Genomic DNA, 20,685 nt, shown 5'->3' on the forward strand with positions numbered 1-20,685 from the left:
CTGTCCTGCTTCTTGGAAAGTGTAAGGGGACATGGAAAGTGTCCATGCACTTTCTTACATCCCTTGCCTCCCTACTTGCTTTCCAAAATGCTACCAAAAGCTGATGGAGACTTTCAGGATCATCAGTAAACAAACAACAGTTATAAAAGCTTGTTGAGATGTGTCATTGTCTAGGGCTGATGGTTTTCAGTGGAGAACTTTGGAGAATACCCACTTGGGGGTGGATGCTGTGGTGTGAAACTGTGGAAAGAGGGATTAAAAGGCATCCCGCTTTTCCAAGTGTGATCCTCCCCAAAGAAATGGGCCAGCGCAGACAATCTGGCAGCTGAATAATTCTGTGGTTGCTCCACTGTTTGCAGAGACAGAAGTATGCCTATGCCCTTCTTGTGCCCTAATTTGTGTAGGGAGCAGGTCGGTTGCAGCCCTGTGCAGAGTGTTTGCTGAGGTGGAGAATATCTTGTTGATCTTTCTAACCGCAGCATGACCTACCAGCAGGCTCCTGCGTAGAATTCTGCTAGTGTGCAAATAAACCTTGGTTCTAATTGCAGGAAGTGATCGTGCCCTGGAGGGGAATATCTTCTCCTTTATACTGATTGACATCGAAGTCCATTAGGTCACAGGCACGAAGCATGACCTTGAGAAGCAGCATAAAACTCCATCTATTTATGTAGAGCAAGGTGAGATTTCAAAGATTTAGTAAAAGCTGTGCTCCAGGTAACCATGGCTTGCTTGAATAAGTAAGATCAGCTAAGTTATTTTGGTTATACATTGGTCTGAAAGTCCTAAATCTAGGTGTCATTAATATGTGTATGAATGTATAGCAGAAATTTGGCAAGCTCGTCTTGTGAATGAGAGTTAAGAACAAAGTTTACTGAGAATGCCACCTTTTAAGTGTGGAATTAAATGTTTCAGCTACAGCTGCAGCAGAACCACTTACAAAACCAACCTTGGAAGGTAGTAAATTACTGCTTAGAACCTTTTACAAATTCATATTTATGTTATAGCAAAGAAGTTTACCTTGGGAACAGTATATTTAAACTGTTCCCCAATAAATTGCTTTTATGGATTTCCATGTGGTAAAATGTATGCTTCACAGATAACATCGTGTTTGTGTCAGACAGTGCTGTGTAAATAATTGTAGGTAATGATGTTCAAGTAAATCATAAATTCCTGATATTAAAGGACTTAGTAATAGTTTGTGTGTTTTGGTGAAGAGATTTGACATAGAGCTAAAGAAGATATTTAGAAGTAGAAAATATTACATGACAAGACCTTGCTTAAGAGTAGGAGTTGGGCAAACTCCTGAAGTAATGTTCAGCACTCTTAGAAAAGGTATCAGTTGACATCTGGGTAGCAAGGATGTTTGGAACATTTTTGGAATACTTTAAACATTTAAAATAAAGTTTGTGGACTAATGTTGGCACCGATTATCTTTGCTGCAGCTATGTTAATGTGGTAGCTCTGCACACGCAGGCTTTACATCCTGACTGTATAGGATCTTTGGGACCTATTGATTTTTTTCAAACTAACTGTTACCTATGGTAATAGCAGAGAGTCATTAACTAAGAAGTTCAGATGGGCATAACAATAAGGCTGATGTGACTAATACTGTCCAGAATTAAAGCTTCCTCATTAATGAAAGTATGGACAAGAGTGAATGCATTAGATGTGTTCAGTGAGCTAGCCACAGTCAGTAAATGTCAATATGATTATTGCTTTTACCTTTTTGTACATCAGAAGCAGTTAAAAGAACTACAAATACAACAGTGAAAGTAGGAAGAGAAGCAGGACATGTTTCTTCCTATTTGGTGGTCATCATAGTATCCTTGTGAGACTGTTTCATCAAAAGCACCAAAGTTTAACTGCTTAATTACTTCCCTGATAATTCACAGATGAGTTGTGCTCTGGGAAATCTTTCAGTAGGGTCATATGCGTCATGTTGCACCATGAAGATTGCATTGGTCATAGTTATTAAGCTTCTGTAAAATCCTGAGAGAGTTTCCTATCAGAAGCAATAAAGTTAGTTCAGCTTATTGATACTCTATCATCTCTGTGTTTTTCTTATCTCTGTAACATATCTCTGAAAAGGCAGAACTGTTCAGCAGTCATGGATTGTGGCTGAAGTCAGACGGGAAGCTACAAACCAGAATTTTGCTAGCCGTGGTCTTTCCAGTCTGAGGAAGCTTTTATTTGGGAGTTACATTGAAAGTTTGCATCTTATTTCCTTGCAAGGCTGTCAGCATATCCTCATGCTTTGCTATGGTTACCTCATCTTTATGAAATCAATCTGTTATTCAGTAAAATTGCTGTAAAGCAAGGTGACACCACAAAAACAAAACAAAACAAAAAACCTCTACCAGGGAAAACATTTTAAAGCAAACTGAATGGAAAAAAATCTGGATACAGCACCAAATATTGTGACTCTTGCTTTGAGCACTTTGAAAGTGTAACCCACTTTTTAGGCAACCGTGTGTTGTTTGAGTTCTTGAATGCAGTAAAAGTCTACAGTAATTAAGAATTCTTTGTCTGGTCTTAATTTTTTCCATAAATTCTGTGGTTTTAAAGAACAATGATAAAAGATTACAAAGTCTTGGTGGTGCCTGTAAGGTTTGTTTATGTAAGGAAATTGTATCTGAATTTTGGGAAAAAATGTCTTCATTGTATAGCAAAACTGTTATCCTTCAGTATGAGACTTTACTGTCTCAGAAGAGTTTAAATTACCGGTTTTAATTGTAATTTTACTAGATATTTGGTGATGTACCTTGACTCTCGTTTTAGCCATGGTAGAACACATTCACTGAAAGCAGGAAACTCTCAGCATTTTTGCAGCAACAGATATGTTCTCACGTATTCTGATAAAATGATCAAAAGTAACTTTTATTACAACAATCCTTTGCCTTCCCCCCTCCTTTTTTTTTTTTTTTTTTTTTTTTTTTTGCTTGTTTAATGCCAGAGAATTTTGCATCATACTTATGTGGGGTTCAATTGCAACTGTTTATGTCCATGTAAGATACAAACACAAGGCACACTGTTGGAAGTATATTGTACAGAAGTAATGTTTTATTCAGTAAAATTGCAGCTTGTTCAACTCACCTGAGTCTGGGGGTTGTTTGGAGGCTGCTGAATCATTCATTACACCATGAAAGTGAAAATCTTTGAATATATACTTTTCCTGAACAGTTCCTGTTAACGTCATTTTAAAAAATGGTTTGTGATGCTTAAAAAAATAATCAAGAGACTTCTCGGCTTCCAGAGGCCACAGCAGATACGTTTCAGATGGACCTTTGTTTTCCCCTGGATCCTAACTTGAAACATAAATCTGCATGCGCAGGATGTTTCACGCTATATCTGCCTTTACCCAGGGACTGATATATGTGGTTTAGGATGTAAAGGTCGCTATAACTGCTGATGAGAATAGCAACCTTTCTATATTATATGCTGTATCTGTTGTTTAGATAACTCAAAACTAACATCTGTAAAATATTCCTTAAATTTGGTAAAGGTATTCCTCATCTTTGTGTAGACATAGGAAAGTTCAGGATAAAACACACATAACAAAACCAAGGGGTTGAACACCAGAAGAGACATGGAAAAACAATTTAAAAAGGAAAAACAATAACTTGGCATAATTTCTCATGTATTTTATGCTGAACACTAAATATTGCAACAAATAGGCTGTGCTGCTTCTTTTTACAGTCCACCTATTGTTGGCTTCTGTTAATGTTGTCTTAGAGGGAGAGCTTAGCTGTGGAATGTATAATGAAAGAAGCTTCCAAGGTTCATCCCTATAAAATCTATTTACATATAAATAAAAGCCTTTTCTTGGTAGCAATAAGAGCCTAAACCCTCCTGAAATACACTTCCAGTTTTCCCATTCATTTGCTGATGAAACAATGATAAAATCAATTCTTGTTAGTAAAATATTTCATTTGTTTTGGATTACTGGAAGCAGCTGGTAAAGCTAAGTTTTCTGTTATTACTCTGGCAGGGTTGTGCATCTAAGTGCAAATCTGTCCAAATTCATGCATTGAAGATGTGATGAGAACTGATACGTAAGGATGTCTGACCCTGAGAAATTTTAAACTACGTTGGCTTGATTTTTGGTGGTAGTAACTTGTGCTGCTGTTGTTCAAAAAGTTAGAAAACTGTTCTTACTTCCATAGAATCATAGAATGCCCTGAGTTGGAAGGGATCTGCTAGGATCAAGTCCAACTCCTTACTCCACACAGGGCAACCTAAGAATTAAACCATTTGTCTAAGGGCAAACACTCCTTGACCTCCAGCAGGCTTAGGGCCTGGGGAGCTGTGCCACCATCTCAGGTAAAGAACCTTTCCTTAACACCCATCCTGACCCTCCCTTGTTCTAGCTCCATGCCATCCCCTAGGGTCCTGTTGCTGTTCCCAGAGAGCCTGCCCCTCCGCTCCTCTTGTGAGGGAGCTGCAGGCCGCCATGAGGCCTCCCCTCAGCCTGCTCTGCTCTGGGCTGAGCAAAGCAGGTCCTCCGAAGTCTTACCTCAAGTCCTTTCACCAAATTTGTTGCACTCCCCTGGACATGTTCTAATCTTTGGTTTTAGAAATTTGGAAACAAGATTTCTGAAGTCTCACACAAAAGAACTGACATTTCTTCTGTTTTTGTTGTGTGTTGTTGTTGTTTTGTGTGTGTGTTTGTTTTTTCCAAGTTAAAGGTGTGTTTCTGTAAAGTAGTTTGCATTAATACTTAAGTGCTTCTGCTTGTGGTCTATGCAAACTGAGGAAGGGTAAGTGTAGTGGGTTTACATGGCAAGGTTTTGGTAGCAGGGGGCCCTAGGGGTGGCTTCCACAAGAAGAATTCAGAAGCTGTAAGGGCCCAGCTGCTGGCCAGAGCTGAGTCAGTAAGCAATCTGTGAGAGCAATCTGGGAGGGGTGCTTGACCAACACATGAAATATTCATGATGAAACAATGGGCCCTCTGCTTTCTGTGTATTTCTACATATAAAGTGCCTATCACCATATTGATAAACAGTCTTGGGACCCGCTCTGATGGCAGCAGTTGTGGGGCCGGTTAGTACCCTCAGCATTTCTGTCTAGCCACCAGTGGAGAGCTGGGTAGATGTTTACCTGCTCTCGAGGAAGACTTGCAACACTGCCTCCTGTTAGCTCCTCCAAGAGAAGCTGCTGAAGGCTGCACTGGATGAGCAGACAGTTAGGTGCACTGATAACTGAGCCTCTGAGTGGCTGCACCTGGAGGCTGGTGATGTCAGAAGGTCACTCTGACAGTGCCTGAGCTGCCACCGCAGTGGCCTCCTGATGACAACATTGCCCTTGGTGCCCATTGTCCCCAGTCCCATAAAAAAGACAGCCCTGCAACTGGCCACCACTCACTCCTGGAGCACCAAGGAGACTTGGAGCAGCACAGGTGCCAGGAAGCTTCAGGGCGGGATCGCCAGCCTTTGGGTGATGTTCTGCTAAGCCTGAAGGATGAGACGAGCGGTGCATCATGCAAAGAAGAGGAAACACAGCGTAGAAAGGAAGGACCTCCAATGGCAACCCCCTGCCAAATGTCCTAGAATGGAGGAACACCCAGTGGTGGAGGGGAGCACACTTAACAAATGGGCATGAAACGATCAGGTGTTTCCCAGGAGGAACAACTTCCAGCCAAGGCATGGAGGCCAACCCAACAAGTGGGTGTGGAACATCAAGGTGCCTCCTGCACAAGAGAACACGCGGCCCGCAAGCAGCTACCCACCCAAAGAATGGGGGCAGACCAGCAGGGTACTGGCTCTGGAAGACAACTTCCACAGATGGCCCGGGGGCCCACCAACTAACTAAATGGGTGCAAACTGTCAAGGGGACGCCTGTGGAAGACAACACACAGTCCCTGAGACAGCCAAGGCACGGCAGCCAGCCAAATCAAAGGGTGTGGACCAGTGTGGTGCCACCTGTGGGAGACAACGTCCAGCCCACGAAATGCAATTCATCAAAAAAATGGGTGAGGACTATCACAGTGGCACCTGTGCAAGACCACGTCCAGCCCACACACAGGGACCCTAAGGAAAAATGGGAGAGGACAGGCAACGTGCCACCCTCAAAGAACAACGGCCAGGCCATGAACAGGGACTGCCTGAAGCAGCAGGTGCAGACTGTGCAGGTGCCACCCACAGAGAACAATGGCCTTCCCATGGACGTGGACTCTCCAGAAGATGAGATCCAGCCAAGGCAGATGAGGCCAACTCCAGAAAGGCTGGCAAGGCCTCACTATGATGCCAGGCCTGGGAGACGTGTGAGGAATCACTGCTCACACCATTCCTGGAGGCTCTGGCATGACACGGAGCCTCAGGCTGCGCCCAGCTCCTTGCCCATGGCTCAGCACCCCAACAGGAGGCAGATGCCAGAGCTGCCAAGATGGGTGTCCCGCAGGTGGAGGAAGTGGAGATGGCATAGTGCAGCCAGCCTGCGTTTGTCTCCCAGCCCGCAATAAAGAACAGTGAACTTCAAGTGGTGTTTGAGTCCTCCTTCCCATCCCTCATGAAGTCCTGGAGACTGCACAGGGGGCATCTCTGCTGCACGCCACCCTCTGGGAGAGGAGCAGAGAGAGCCCGGCTGCCTTGGGGCTCTTGCACCAGCCCATCACACGACAGCTGAGGCCCAGGCAGCTGATGGGGGCTTGCTGTGAGAAGAGGCAGCCCCCAGTCTCTTCTCACAGAGCCCACCTCTGCATCCTCCCACCCTGCTACCTCAACCTTGCCACAGAAACCCCATCCATGGGGTTGGGCAAGCCTTGAGGAAACTGAGAGAGAGAAGTCCAGGAACCCTGATGGGATTCCCCCATGAGTGCGGAGGGAACTGGCTGATGCCATTGCAAGGCCGCTCTCAGGAATCATTGCTTGTTCCTGGCAACTGTGAGAAGTGCCCCAAGAGTGCAGGGAAGCAAACGTTGCTGCCATCCACAAGCCACGCAAGGAGGAAGATCCGGAGAACCCCAGGCCAGTTACACTCACCTCCTTCCCTGGGAAGGTGCTGGAACCTCTCATCCTGGAAACCATTTCCAGGTGCAGGAAGGACAAAAAGATCATTGGGAGTAGGCAGCATGGATTCCCCAAGTGTAGTGGGTTTACGTGGCAAGGTTTTGGTACCAGGGGGCCATAGGGGTGGCTTCTGTGAGAAGAATCTAGAAGCTGCCCCATGCTAGATAAGGGCCCTGCTGCTGACCAGAGCTGAGCCAGTAAGTGAAGTTGTTTGTGCCTCTGTGAGAGAATATTTAAGAAAGGGAGAAAGAAATGCTGCTACACAGCAGCTGGGAGAGAGAGAGGAGTGACAAACAACCTTGCAGGTGCCAAAGTCAGTGAAGAAGGAGCGGGAGAGGTGCTCCAGGTGTCGGAGAAGAAGTCCCCTGCGGCCTGTGGTGAGGACCATGGTGGAGCAGGGTTCCACGCTGCAGCCCGTGGAGAAGATCATGGTGGAGCAGGTGGACCTGCACTGACAGAGGCTGCGGCCTATGGAGGACCCCCGCAAGAGCAAGCCCCAGGCTGGACCTGTAGGCCGTAGAGAGGAGCCCACACAGGAGCATGTGACCTGGCAGGAGCTGCTGCCCATGGGATCACCCATGTTGGAGCATTGTGCTTCTGATGGATGGATCCCGTTGTACAGACCCATATCTGGAGAAGATATCTGGAGAAGCTGCTTGAAGAGCAGCTGCCTGTGGGAAGCCCATGCAGGAAGGATGCCATCCTTTGGGAAGGATGGCACCTGTGGGAAGGACCCCACATGGCGCAGGGGAAGAGAGTGACCAAGAAGGACCAGGGAAGATGAAGTGCTATGGACTGACCTCAACCCCCATTTTCCTATTCCCCTGTGTTATTAAGGGGAAGAGGTGGAAGAGGGTGGATGGGAGGAAGGTATTTTTGGTTTCTTTCCTTTGTTTCTCACTTCTCTAGCTTGTTAGTAATAGGCAACAAATCCTACTGTCTCCTTATGCTGAGTCTGTTTTGCCTGTCATAATTGTTGAACGATCTCCCTGTCCTTATCAGGACAAAACCTTGAGCCCTCTGCATTGTATTTTCTCCCCTTTCCTTTTGAGGAGGGGGAGTTAGAGAGTGGCTGTGGTGGAGCTTGGCTGCCCACCCAAGTAAAACCACCACAAACAAAAAATACTTGAGAAAGGTATTGATGCTTTAGAAAGGTATTAATTCATAGTGTTGCCAAATATGAAATAACTGCATTTGATGCATTTCATTTTTTTCTGTAATGTGACTGACTTATTTATTCCCCAACCACTTGCCAAACTTTCTTCATCTTCCTTGATAGTGAATTTGCTAATGTGCCTCAAACTTTGGTATTTATGAACTGTCATGCTGAAACGTACAAATAAGAAGAGAAAGCTAGAAGTCCATGCCATTGCTGTTTGATTGTTACCGTTCTATTTCTGAATAGATCCTCAGAAGAATGCCATGTGGCACATTGTCGCCCAGGAATTTCAAAGAAGAAGCAAATATATTTCTAAGGATGTTAATGCTTTGTTTAATACTGATTCAGAGAGATGCAATAATTGAAATTAGTAGCAGGTATCTATAACATGATGGGTACAGGTTCCTAAGCCCCAGTCCTTAGAGAAGAAATCCATTTCCTAAGAAATTTCCATTTGGGTTTAAGGTATATCTTTAGTCTTAAAATACTATTTTATGATTTAGATGCATGCATATGCTACGGTGGAAAAGAAAATGGTTATTCTTTAGACAAGGATTGTCTGAATTTCCAATCTCCTGCCTGTTTGAACAACTCTTCTTTACAGAAATCACTACAAAACAGAAAGGGATTTGATGGCTGTAGAAGTGAAACAGTGTGATGCTCAAAAGAAGAATACAAAATCGTAGCTGGTGAAACAAAAAATATTGGCAAGGTCTGCATGCTTATTGTTTGTGCTTCTGTTATTTGTTATACCAACTTGCAAGCGGGCCTGTGATTGTGTCAGCCTGAAACAGAGCATGCTTCTAAATATACTGGGGTGGGATGTGCACAGCAGAGGGGGCAAGTATGTCTCCTCTTCAGGATTTGTCCTTCAGCATATTTCAGAGAGCAGCCATCAAAACTCTATAATCTTTGTTTTGTTTTGTGCTCCTGCAATTTCTGAAGCTCTCTGTCTGTCTGGGGAAATGCTGCACCTCCTTTTGTTGACTGGTGCTGGGCTGATGGAGCTGCGAGGCTGGTTGGCACTATCTGCAGCATGTCTTTCAGTGGGATGCCCCAGGCCCTTACTCGAATGGCTCAAAGATTCCAGCATTGATGTTCTCACAGCCTCTCTTGTCCTGATGTATATAATGTCACTTGTGTAACCCTAAAACGAGTTATTGGGTTCTATGTTGGAATGTGTTTTGAGAATGTGGTTCTATATAATGGGCTGTGTTTTGAGCAAATTTGCCAACACCAACAAACTTGGAGGAGTTGTGGACTCAGATGAGGGTGAAAAGGCCTTGCAGAAAGATCTGGACAGATTGGAGAGCTGGGTGATCACCAACTGCGTGAAGTTTAACAAAAGTGAATGCCGGGTCCTGCACCTGGAACAGGGTAACCCTGGCTATACGTACAGACTGGGCAATGAGACGCTGGAGAGCAGCCCCACAGAGAGGGATATGGGGGTTGTGGCTGACAGCAAGTTGAATATGAGCCAGCAGTGTGCCCTGGCAGCCAGGAGGGCCAACCGTATCCTGGGGTGCATCAAGCACGGCATTGCTAGTAGGTCGAGGGAGGTGATTGTCCCGCTCTGCTCTGTGCTGGTGCGGCCTCACCTTGAGTACTGTGTGCAGTTCTGGGCACCACAGTACAAAAAGGACATGAAACTGTTGGAGAGTGTCCAGAGGACAGCGACAAAGATGGTGAAGGGCCTAGAGGGGAAGACATACGAGGAGTGGCTGAGGGCACTGGGCCTGTTCAGCCTGGAGAAGAGGAGGCTGAGGGGAGACCTCATCGCAGTCTACAGCTTCCTCACGAGGGGGAGTGGAGAGGCAGGTGACCTATTCTCTGTAATCACCAGTGATAGGACCCATGGGAACGGTGTTAAGCTGAGGCAGGGGAGGTTTAGGCTGGACGTGAGGAAGAGGTGCATCACCGAGTGGGTGGTTGCACACTGGAACAAGCTCCCCAGGGACATAGTCACTGCACTAAGCCTGTCAGAGTTTAAGAAGCAATTGGACTGTGCACTTAGTCACATGGTCTGAATTTTTGGGTAGACCTGTGTAGTGCCAGGAGTTGGACTTGATGATCCTTATGGGTCCCTTCTAACTCGGGAGATTCTATGATTCTAATAACATTTCTTCAGTTAATAGAATCTTATTTTTTCTCTCTACCCTTTCAAATCTACCTGCAGACTGAAACTCTGGATGGATTCTTTCATCTGCTATATTGTCATGCACCTCCAAGTGTAGTAAACAATTTGCATATTTCCAAATGGAATGAGGATATGTCTGGGTCTGAACTTCTTCCCTTATTGTACATGCTTATTGAAGCTTCTTCAGTCAGAGTCTGTCTGTTCCTTTTATTTGCAGTGTGCAATGTACAATCTACACCTTTTTTTAATTCATAGTTGTGGGTTATACTATGTTCAAGGTCTTGCTCTCTGCAAGTGTTTCTACACATAAAGCCAAACATGGAGAAGCAATTTTGAGTAAGAAGCTACCATTTTGAGTTAACAAAACTGTTTTGATTCTTTGAGATATTTAATGACTTCATTAGGCATCTTACTACACCACCACTTTTGTTAGTAATAGTTTCTTCCTTTAATTATGCAGTTAAATCTCCTCATCTGCCCAAAGTGTTATTTTCAATAGAGAAAATGAAATGGAGACACCGTGTAGAAGGTTTGCATTTACAGCAGAAACCAACTGACCTTTACATAAGGCTCAGCGAATGCTCCAGATTGATAGTTCCTATTCCTCACTTTGAAACAGCTGTTCCAAAGAAGAGCAATTCCTTGTTGCACAACCATTCAAGTCCATCCAAAGTTACTCTATTTTAATACTTCATGTGTGTCTATAATGGTGGAGAGGGAGGGAGGAGTCTTTGTTTAGAGCTCAAGGATAGAAAAGGTGTGTCAGAAAGCTCGCTCAGTATATCACATTTATTGTGTTCTTATGCTTTGTTGCAAATGTCACAGCACTGCGGTTGCATGGAAAGTGAGTCTTAGCTAACAAAAGGCTTCACCTTTTGTTTCCTTCTCTATACTGTACTTTGTAATAAATATCGAATAAAACAACACTTCTTATTTCCAAGTGTTTCTGCCACATAGTGATGAGATTTCTTCATAGTGGAAAGTGTGTGCTCTACACATTGTTCTACATTTGAAAAGAATTTTCACAGCTGTTTTTCTTAATGTGCCTTGCTTGTGGTTTTGATCATTTGAATGCTGCTGAGTTGTTTTTTTTTCAACGAATGTGTTTGACATTTGCTATAGCTTATTGATCAAGAGGAATTCTTGTGGTATTACTAGAAAAAGTAATATATAACTAGTTTCACAGGTATTATCTAGCAATTTAGAAAACTTAAATTTAATGAATTTAGTTGCTGAAATGGATTAGTGGCTAAATATATGTAATAAATCAGTGTATAAATTACCACTATATGCTGGATCCTATGAAATGAAATTCTTTTAAAGAACAGAGTTGTGTTTTCTGTTAGTTCCCTGACATTGAGAATATAGTACAAAAATAAGAACTGATTTTTTTTTTTAAATTGAACTTTTACTTAACTTGAATAAATTGAATACTTTTTCTTGTCTGGAGGTAAATCTACCTATCTTTGTAAAGTCCACAAAAACTCCAATGCAAGAAAGCTAAAAATATATAAAAGATAAATAAAAATGCATAAATTTTGTAAAGTCCATTATAGCATCATGGCACAGTGAGCAAACAGTTTAGACTTTGAGATTGCTTTGTACAAAGGAATCATTTAAATGGAAAATTACCCAAAAAAAAAGTGCTGACTTACCCGATGAGCTGTCAATAGGAGATTTAGGGCTCCCCATGTGCCATCAGCATGCTTTAATTGATTACCGTGTTACTATCCTGAAGTGTGCTAACATAAAGGTTAGAGAAATCCTGAGGATATCAACTACCTTTTCCAAACTGCACAATTAAGGGTACAGTACATAATCTGAGAACAGAATACGTCATTCAGAAATAAGCGATCTGCTTTACCTGGAGTAGAGATGTGTTTTTCTAAAATTCACGGAATTGTGTGCAAAAATGGCTGCTCAAAGGAGTGGTTATAAACTGGATTGTTATGTGTTTCAAAAGAATAACACTTTAGATTATGTATAGTTTTGCACAGGCCTCGGAGAAAGATGCCTGAGTCAGACTGTGCATCGTCTCTTCCATAGAAGTGGTTGTGTTATGTTACTCCTTGTTTTTGCAAGCAATTTATAAGTCCATCCACTTTAATATCTGGACACAGGTACAAACGCATCTTCTGTGTGACAGTGGCGAGGCTGATGAGGGTCATGTTCAGGCTCTGAAGCCTGACCCGGTTAGTGGTTAAACTGCACATGATTCTGATTGTCCTGGCTTCTTCCTGCAAGGAAGGCTGGGGATGTGCAGGCTGCTGAAGGAGAGGCTCTGGAGCATGCTTGGTGGTTGTGCTTCGAGTCTGAAAGATAAGCAAGCAGACGATACACGTCCAGCCTTGGGGACAGGATTTCAGGGGACGGCCTGCCCAGGGAGTGCCTGCAGGTCAGTCACTCATGGTCACTGGGGTGTCTCTCTCCACTCTGTTGCCTGGGGGTCGGTTTTCAATTACCTATTGAATTTCTTGCTGAAATAACATGATCTCAAGCTGTCTTCTCAAACTTTACCAGTAGTTAATATTCTTTACAAGACAGAAAGTAATGCCATGGGAGCTCTTCTATTATAAAACTTCTAAGTAAACAGGTATATACACTGGAAACTGTGTTTAAAAAAAAAAAAATGAAGAGAAACATGTAACATGGAGAAACCTTTAGCTGCTAAATACTGGAGAAACTTCTGTTTCCTGCAAATGAGAAATTAGAATCATATTTCTTAATGGACGTGCATTAGATTTAAAGTCACCTTCAGTCCTGTTTGAAATTTGATTTATTTTTTTTCTTTGATCAGCTACATTAGCCCAATAGAGATATTAGGAAATAGAAGACATCTAATAAAGTGCTCAATAAAAGTATTATGTCATAACATATTTTCTTCACAAATCAACTTCTCAATTTACGTAAACACCTATTTCATATAGTATTAGTGTTTGACATTGTTTAAATTGATTTTTTCCTTTAAAATATGTTATCACATAGTCAAATACAATACTGGAGTGGAATCAAAATTAATTAAAACTGTTTTCTAGGAATTTTCCACATACTAGTTTTCATCTGCAAACAAATAAAAATAAAAATTTTGAAATGTTTTGGTAAAAGTTCATTCCTCTCTATCAGCTCCAAATGCTATTTGCTGAAAAATGTTTCAAGATGTTGACAATGATGGTTGTGTATTGTGGCTTTCATGAACAGCTGCAAGTGGAGTGCTGGTGTAATGTATTTATAGCTGTAGTAAACTTAAATTGTTCCAGACTGAATGATCTTTTCCAGTCAGTAATTAACATTTTCTAACACTGAGGTGTTGTACTTTGAGGTATTTGTATATCTATATGGTAATAACAAAAGGAATTAAAAGGAGCTAGGAAGATTTAGTCTGTAAAAGATGATTCTCTGAACAGTTCAAAGTTCTGAATCCAGAAAGGCAACTGCTGCTGTCTGTGCAGCTTTTTCAGAGTATATAAACAAGATGGAATTCCATGTAGTACATGACTAAACCGACTTTTGATCAGAATGTACGGTAGCAATCATTAAATATATCTTGTGTGGTGACAGTGGGAAAGGCATTGTTCTCCATTCTGCTCAATGGACCATGCTGGAACACTTGTTTCATATCTTGAAACCATTTATGATCGCTGTTAAAGAAGTCAGTGCTTTAGCAGTGCCAATGAATCAAGTAAAGTTATCCCATCCATCCGTCTGTTAAGAACAAAATATTGGAGAGAATAAAGACACACAGAGAATCTAACTATACTCAAAGTTGCGTTAAAAATGTCATTTATCTGTTTGTCAGTGGAATGGGACAGATCAGGAAGCAAGCAGTTCATATTTTTTTCAGGTTTTAGATATTTGCTTCTCTGCCTCAATCATTGTTGCTAGAATAATCTTAACGAAAGGAAAGTTTCCAAGGGATAAACGGAGTTTGTCTTTTGAACAGCTTTCCACCTGCAGCTGTGACTTTTTGCAAATCAAATGAAGTTTTGTTTGTTGCTTTGCTTATTTATGTGACCTTGTTATAGTGGGACTTCGTCTTCCCCCTTTGGAACAAGGCCATAAAAGGGAAATGGGTTTATCTAATCCTTAGTCCTGTGAACCATCTCCGTTCAAGGTGAAGCTCTCTGTCTTTGACTGACAGACTTGAGCAAACTCATATAAAGCTTTTTTGTTTTTTGTTTGTTTGTTTTTTTCCAGATAGACTGGCCATTGTGCATTCAGCCCTCACATACAGAAAATACTGAATTCTAGCCAAGAAGGACAGAGTATTTTGCTTTGTTTGTGAACAGAAGAGCGTTGCCTTGAGGACTTCCTCATTAATGCCAATAAAAGCAGAACCCAGACAAGCTTGCCTGACCGCACTTCCCAGCTGTAAGGAGCGGATTCCATCTGACTGTTAAACAGAACCACATTTCCAAAGGGATCTATAAAAGGCATGATGAGGTAGCCAGAGTGGATTCCCCGCACTTATTAGACCATACTCTGCAGAGCATAAGTGGCATCCTGAAATACGTGTCCATCAGAGATGTGAATTCTGGCTGCTGTTTTTAGACTACTTGTAAGTTTATTCACAAGACCTATTTGGAGCCCCCTAAGCAGAATCTACATTCATCAAAGTCATGCTTCTATTGCTGTTTGTCCAGGATTCTTGTATCTACCTTTGCATTGAACCAAATCCTGATTTTGAGTTGCCTACACTGAAATATGGATATGGCATATTTGTAAATGGGAGAAGAAAGTTACATGAGTCACATGAAGAATGTATCATACATGTATATCACCTTCCACTACCTTTCTTGATATCTGGCACATCTGAAACTTTACAGTTGAGAAGAAATGAAAAAATTAGAAAAACAGATTGTCTTGATGCAAAGCATGGAGAACTGCAGCGCATACCACTGCAGGCACTGCCGGGCAAGATCTGAGCTGAGAAGAACACAACCTGTGTTCGCACTGGCTAACACACACTGGTGATGTGCGTATCTGTACAAGCTCCTCTGGAAGAAGTCTAGCTGCTGCTTGTTAAGCAGCTTCTTTTTTCCTGATGCTTACTGGAAGGAAGCTGTATAGTCTAGGATCCTGGAGCTTATCTATTCACTTGCCATCTCCTATTAGAAGAGTGAATCCAGGATGTCCACTTCTGAAGGACACAGGTCTTTCTAGAAAGGATATACAGCTCTCCGTGTTAGTGAATTTCAAGGACTCTTGCTGTTGGCTGGCAGCACTTCTCACCACCTTTATCAGTAACAGGTAGGAGGAGCATTATCATCTCCCTATAAACTGTATTCCACTGTATCTTAGGTGAAGTGTTCTTTCTGTGCACATCTGTGTTGGATCATTTGCCATATTGAATTTGGCTGGCAGCGTTAAGGTCATGGCTGCGTGCTAAGATTGCCTTCAATCTGTTCAGTGAAGCAAGTAAAACAGATGTGTGCATGGTTCCTGAATACTATGGTGACTAGTGAGTGTTGAAAATAGTGGGAAAAGGACTGGCAATGAATAACATGATTGACCTGAAGGTATCAGGATTGAGTCTGGGAAAACAGAATTTTGAAAAGCACTGTTTGATAAGCTTGAAGTGGTTTATAAAGGAACTAATTTAATTCTAAATAATATCTTAAATTGACACATCTTTTCTTCTGTTTCCAAATTTTCATAGGAAAGATTCCTAAATTCTGGACTTTGTCTAGAGAATTTAAGTGAGATTCTTTGCACAACTACATTGCTTTCTTATGAATTTCATTTTCAAAAATTTTTTAAAGAATGCTGAGAGGTTGAGATGGACATGTTGTCATTGCATCTGTAAGTAGAATCTCGCGTTGGATTTCAAATCTTGGTCTTGGTTGCTTTTCAGTGCATTGGGTCTGTAGCTGTGAAACAATCATAGCATGTTACTGGTTCTTGCAATAACAGCAACAATGGCAGACAAATTCTGGTGCAAGCACAGGAACAGGAAGTGCATGCATAGAGCTAGAGCAAGATTTAAAGTCACATAAGGAGATATGATGACTTTCAAGTTTGATGGGAGTAATGAGAGTAACTGGAAGAGACTGGGAAACAGGAATTTTGACATCTTTGGGATATGTTGTTAGCTGATGTCTTCCATTTAGAAAGGAAGAATGCTTCAGAAATCAGGGCAAATCTGATTTAATTTATTTTTTAATATCCAGATTTACAAATAAAAAACTCTTACCTAAACCACAAATACAAAAACTTGTTATGAGTTTGGCCATGTCATTTTACCTGTTCTTAAATTTCTCAAGAGTTCTTGGGAGTGAAGTACAATATTAGCAGTTGGCATCTTCATGTGAATTGAAAGGATAAAATGAAAGGGGAGCAGGTACTGCTCAGGAAAGACAGATTTCTTTGGGCTCTCAGATTTAGAGAGACCTGGAAAGACTCAGAAGAGACAACATTGCACAAAGATATATTGCAAAATCTGCATTTTAATGAACCTCTCAGAGATACAGTGGGAGATGAAATCTGCATCTAGGTGATGCAGGAGCATCATTTGACATGGCAGTAGGTGTAACTCAGGACAGTATTGGAAGCTGTGCTGGAATGTGGAATGCAGACCTCTTTCAAGCTGACCCCATATTATTTATCTTTTACATTTGAATCCTAGTACCCAGGATCATAATTGAAAAGCTAAATGTATCTGCTGCAGATAGAAACAGAGTCAGTGGTGCATTTGTAAGTGGATTCAGAATTTTATGCTAATATTTGGTGGAAATGTAAATTTTCTTTTGGTACTTCCAATGTGTGCATTTCTGTGTGTTCTCCCTGAAGCTGTAGTTCAGAACTGATTTTGATCAATAGTTGACTGCTTACGGTTCTTTATATTCATGTATTTAGGCTGTGAGGTTTTGGGGAGCCAAACCACACAAGATTATTTTTTTGTTTGCATGGTAATAGTATAATTAATATTTTATTTCAGGCTAGACTAATACAATTTTTGATGGTTTTGAGGAATAATATTAATGTTCGCACTGAATGCAAATGGAAGAATAACATTTTTCCAGGTAAACAGCAAATGCCTTTGAATTTCTTGATAACGAATAACGCACGGTACTAACACAGACCAAAGGTAGACTCCTCAGTAAGTCAGTAAGAAAACTCAGCCACTAAGAAAAGGAGCTGCATACAAACATTGTGTGGATTGATTTTTACCTTCTGTGTTTCAGATATTGGAGTGAGGAGAGGGGAGATCTCATAGACTGGAAGTTACTGTGGTGTTTTTTTCAGGATCATAACCTGGGTTAGGAACTTACACTCTATTTGCGCTGTGTGGAGAAGGACAAATGAAGTGGAACACTTAGCATATCTTCCCAGATGAAACCTCCTTTAGCTGTCAATGTATTTATAAAAGCATTTTTAATCGTCTTTTACTGTATAAGCCGAATTGAGATCCAGTTGGGTTTTGGCCCTTCTAATTTTCTCTGTGCACAGCTAAACAGCAGCTCTATAGCCCTGCTGTGTTGCCTGCCCATTCTTCCAGACTTCATAAACTCTTTTTCCTCCCAAGCCCCTGAAAAAAGTTCTGTTAGCCAGGCGGGTCTTCTTCCCCAACAGCAAAACTGTAGGCATGTTGGGACAGCCTGCCCCAGCGCCTTTTTGTTCTTGAAGAAGGTCCATCCTTCCTGGAGTCCTTCACCTTTCTGAACCACCTCCCAAGGGATTCTGCCAGCCAGGCCTCTAAGTGGGCCAAAGCCTACCCTCTGGAAATCCACAGTAGCAGTTCTACTAATTGCCTCCTTAATTCACCAAAGCTATCCTGCTAGGGTCACTGCGCCCAAGGTAGCCTCCAACCATCACATTTCACTGCACTTAGTGCTTGTGAAACATGTTAGTATCACAAGGCTCCAAAACGCCTTTTTTATCTGTTCACAGAACAAGTGTAACAGAAGGAAAAGCAAAAGAAATTTCCCTGTAGGTCTCTGCCAATAAGCTAACCTGGAGGATCACCAATTAGTGTCAAAGATTTTTACAGCACAATTGACCCATGTCCACTGGGAACTGGACTGAAACCATCAATTGTTGTTTAGAGCAGGACACTGCCTCCTCCTACAACCAACTTTTTATATGTCAATAAATCATTGGGGTCTGTAGTGGATCCTTGGATGTAGTTAAAATATTCATACCAACCACTACATATGAAAAATTTAAAAATGCTGAAAGACTGCCCTAAAAACAATGCAAATATTGCCCATCAAGGACTGTAGGTTAAACTTAGACCCGTGTTACCTAATGTTAATATGAGTCATTCTATAATGAACCTTACAGCTAATCGTAAGTAACTTTCAGCAAAAACCTTCTGAAATCAGTTCGTCAGCCCTCTGTTTACAGAATAACTGTAACAATGGCTATGCCAACTGGTGGGCTGCAGGCTGATGTGTTACTCAGTTTGCAAGGAAGATATTTAGGTTCGTGGGCCTATATGCAGACTCGGCAAAGCAGTGTGCATGTCAGTGTGCAGAGAACTGAGGTATAACTAAGCGTGGCAGTAGGATTTTGCCTTGTGCACTAATTTGTCATAATATTGTTATTACCCACCTTTAAAAAATAATAATAATAATAATTAAAAAAACTCTTAAGAGCTTTCTTGTGTAATTATGTTTCACTTGATGAAAGACAAGGTTTTGTTGTGCATTATTAACTGGAGAAAAGACACAAAATTAAAGGAAGGGCATAGCGTTGTCCTTGTCTGATGGTAGAGCTCTACTTGTGTGCTGTACGATTTGCTGATATGAGCATTTGGGGTAATAGCTGTGGCTTTGGGTTTTTCTTTCTCTCATAAAGACCATAGGTTTCACAATGTTTTCCTATTAGTGGAGTTTAAGATAAATGCCTCAAGTCTCCTTTCTACTTATTTTCCAGCTACTCAAACACCTTAAAGCTTTGAATGAATTCAGCAGTACATCTGTAGTCAGGCAAAGATTTCTCTGAAGCTGATGGGAGGTTTGCCTCAGTTAGGGGCACAGCCAAAGATGTGAGACTCCTTATGTAAAATAGTGAAGTTGCTCTTTCTGCTGTGAGTGTCGTGCCGTACTAGACTGAAGTGTACTTGTTTTACACTATTAAACATCCCATCTTTTGTCACACAGTAGAATTTAAGATAATATATTTTCTCTGCTGGGTCTGTTTATGCTTGGAAATTATCTTGCTGTATCCATGTATTGAAAATTTATGAAAAGTACTAGCATATTTCTTGATACATATATATATATATATTTTTTTTTTTTGAGCACACTTTTGTAACTTCAGCAAGGCTTGAAGACTATTTCTTGCCCACAGCTAGCAAGAAACAATGATTTCATATTTCCCAAAGTGGAAGACAGTCAACAGAATTCCTCTTTATTGCAAAGAGGGGATACAATAATAAAAAGACATTTGCTGGTGGAATATTGCCAATAAAGTACAATAATACATTAAAGCAGATACTTAAAGTTGAAATTTATGAGTTTGTTTTTCTGTGCCAGTCAACGTATTTTCATATGTTAACATCAAATGCAGACTCTCAGCAAAACCTTTAATAATAAAAACAGCAGCCGTCAAAAGCAAGTGGAGAATTTTAACTTTTGATATGAGTTTATCTTGTGATTTTGTTTTTTTCGTTTTTTTTTTTTCAGATTCAATTTTATTTTCATATACTATTTTTTCTAATAAAATATTCATCATATTGTTCCTTCATATACCCTTCAGTGGAGCTCACAGACCAATAATCCCCCTTCTCTCCCAACAAGATTAATTCAGAAAATGAATGTTTCATTCAGAGAATAGGGAAACTAACCAAAGCTGGGCATAGTGTTCTTTTTAATGAAGATAAACAGCTTATATATTCCATATGTATACAGTGCTACCTCCCATAACTAGCTCTGTTCATTTTCTATATAAAATTACCTAATATAAACTTTCCCTTTTTTAAATGGCATCTTTTAGTATTTACTAAACCATTCCTGTGTGTGTGCCCACACACAACACTGAGTATTCAGAAATGAGGAATGCTGCTTTAGGACCAGAAAAGGGAGGCAAGGTTGGGTGGTTTAAGTTCCTCACCTATTTGCTCTCTTAATGCCAACCACCTGTAGGTACAGTCAAAACCACTGTATTGTCTCTAATGGCCACAGAACAAGGTGAGGTAAATTCATTTTAACTGCTGCAAAACATCATCTAGAGCGCTGTAAAAGGTATGATTAGGTACCAGAAAAATTAGTTCAGATATCAAATCAATAGTTTCATGACCAGAAGGGTGATGACTTGTTTTTCAACATGCAGACCTCTCCTTATAGATGGCCACATAATGGCATTGATCCAAACCGATCTCCTCTCGACTGCCATTTGAGCTTGTGCAAGGACTAAAGTTAGCATGCAGCCTAAAGCTTGTGATG

At 41.3% G+C, this 20,685-nt stretch overlaps 1 long non-coding RNA gene across 1 annotated transcript in view; it reads left to right on the plus strand.

The window, feature by feature from the left end:
- Positions 1–20,685, plus strand: part of LOC110351452 (uncharacterized) — a 248,467-nt gene that overhangs the window by 172,947 nt on the left and 54,835 nt on the right. The window contains exon 4 of the long non-coding RNA XR_002398918.4: positions 14,495–15,547. This is a non-coding gene — a long non-coding RNA (uncharacterized lncRNA). The remainder of the gene's footprint in view (positions 1–14,494; positions 15,548–20,685) is intronic.

Source organism: Anas platyrhynchos, chromosome 15, assembly GCF_047663525.1.
Source record: "Anas platyrhynchos isolate ZD024472 breed Pekin duck chromosome 15, IASCAAS_PekinDuck_T2T, whole genome shotgun sequence".
Taxonomy (NCBI): Eukaryota; Metazoa; Chordata; class Aves; order Anseriformes; family Anatidae; genus Anas; species Anas platyrhynchos.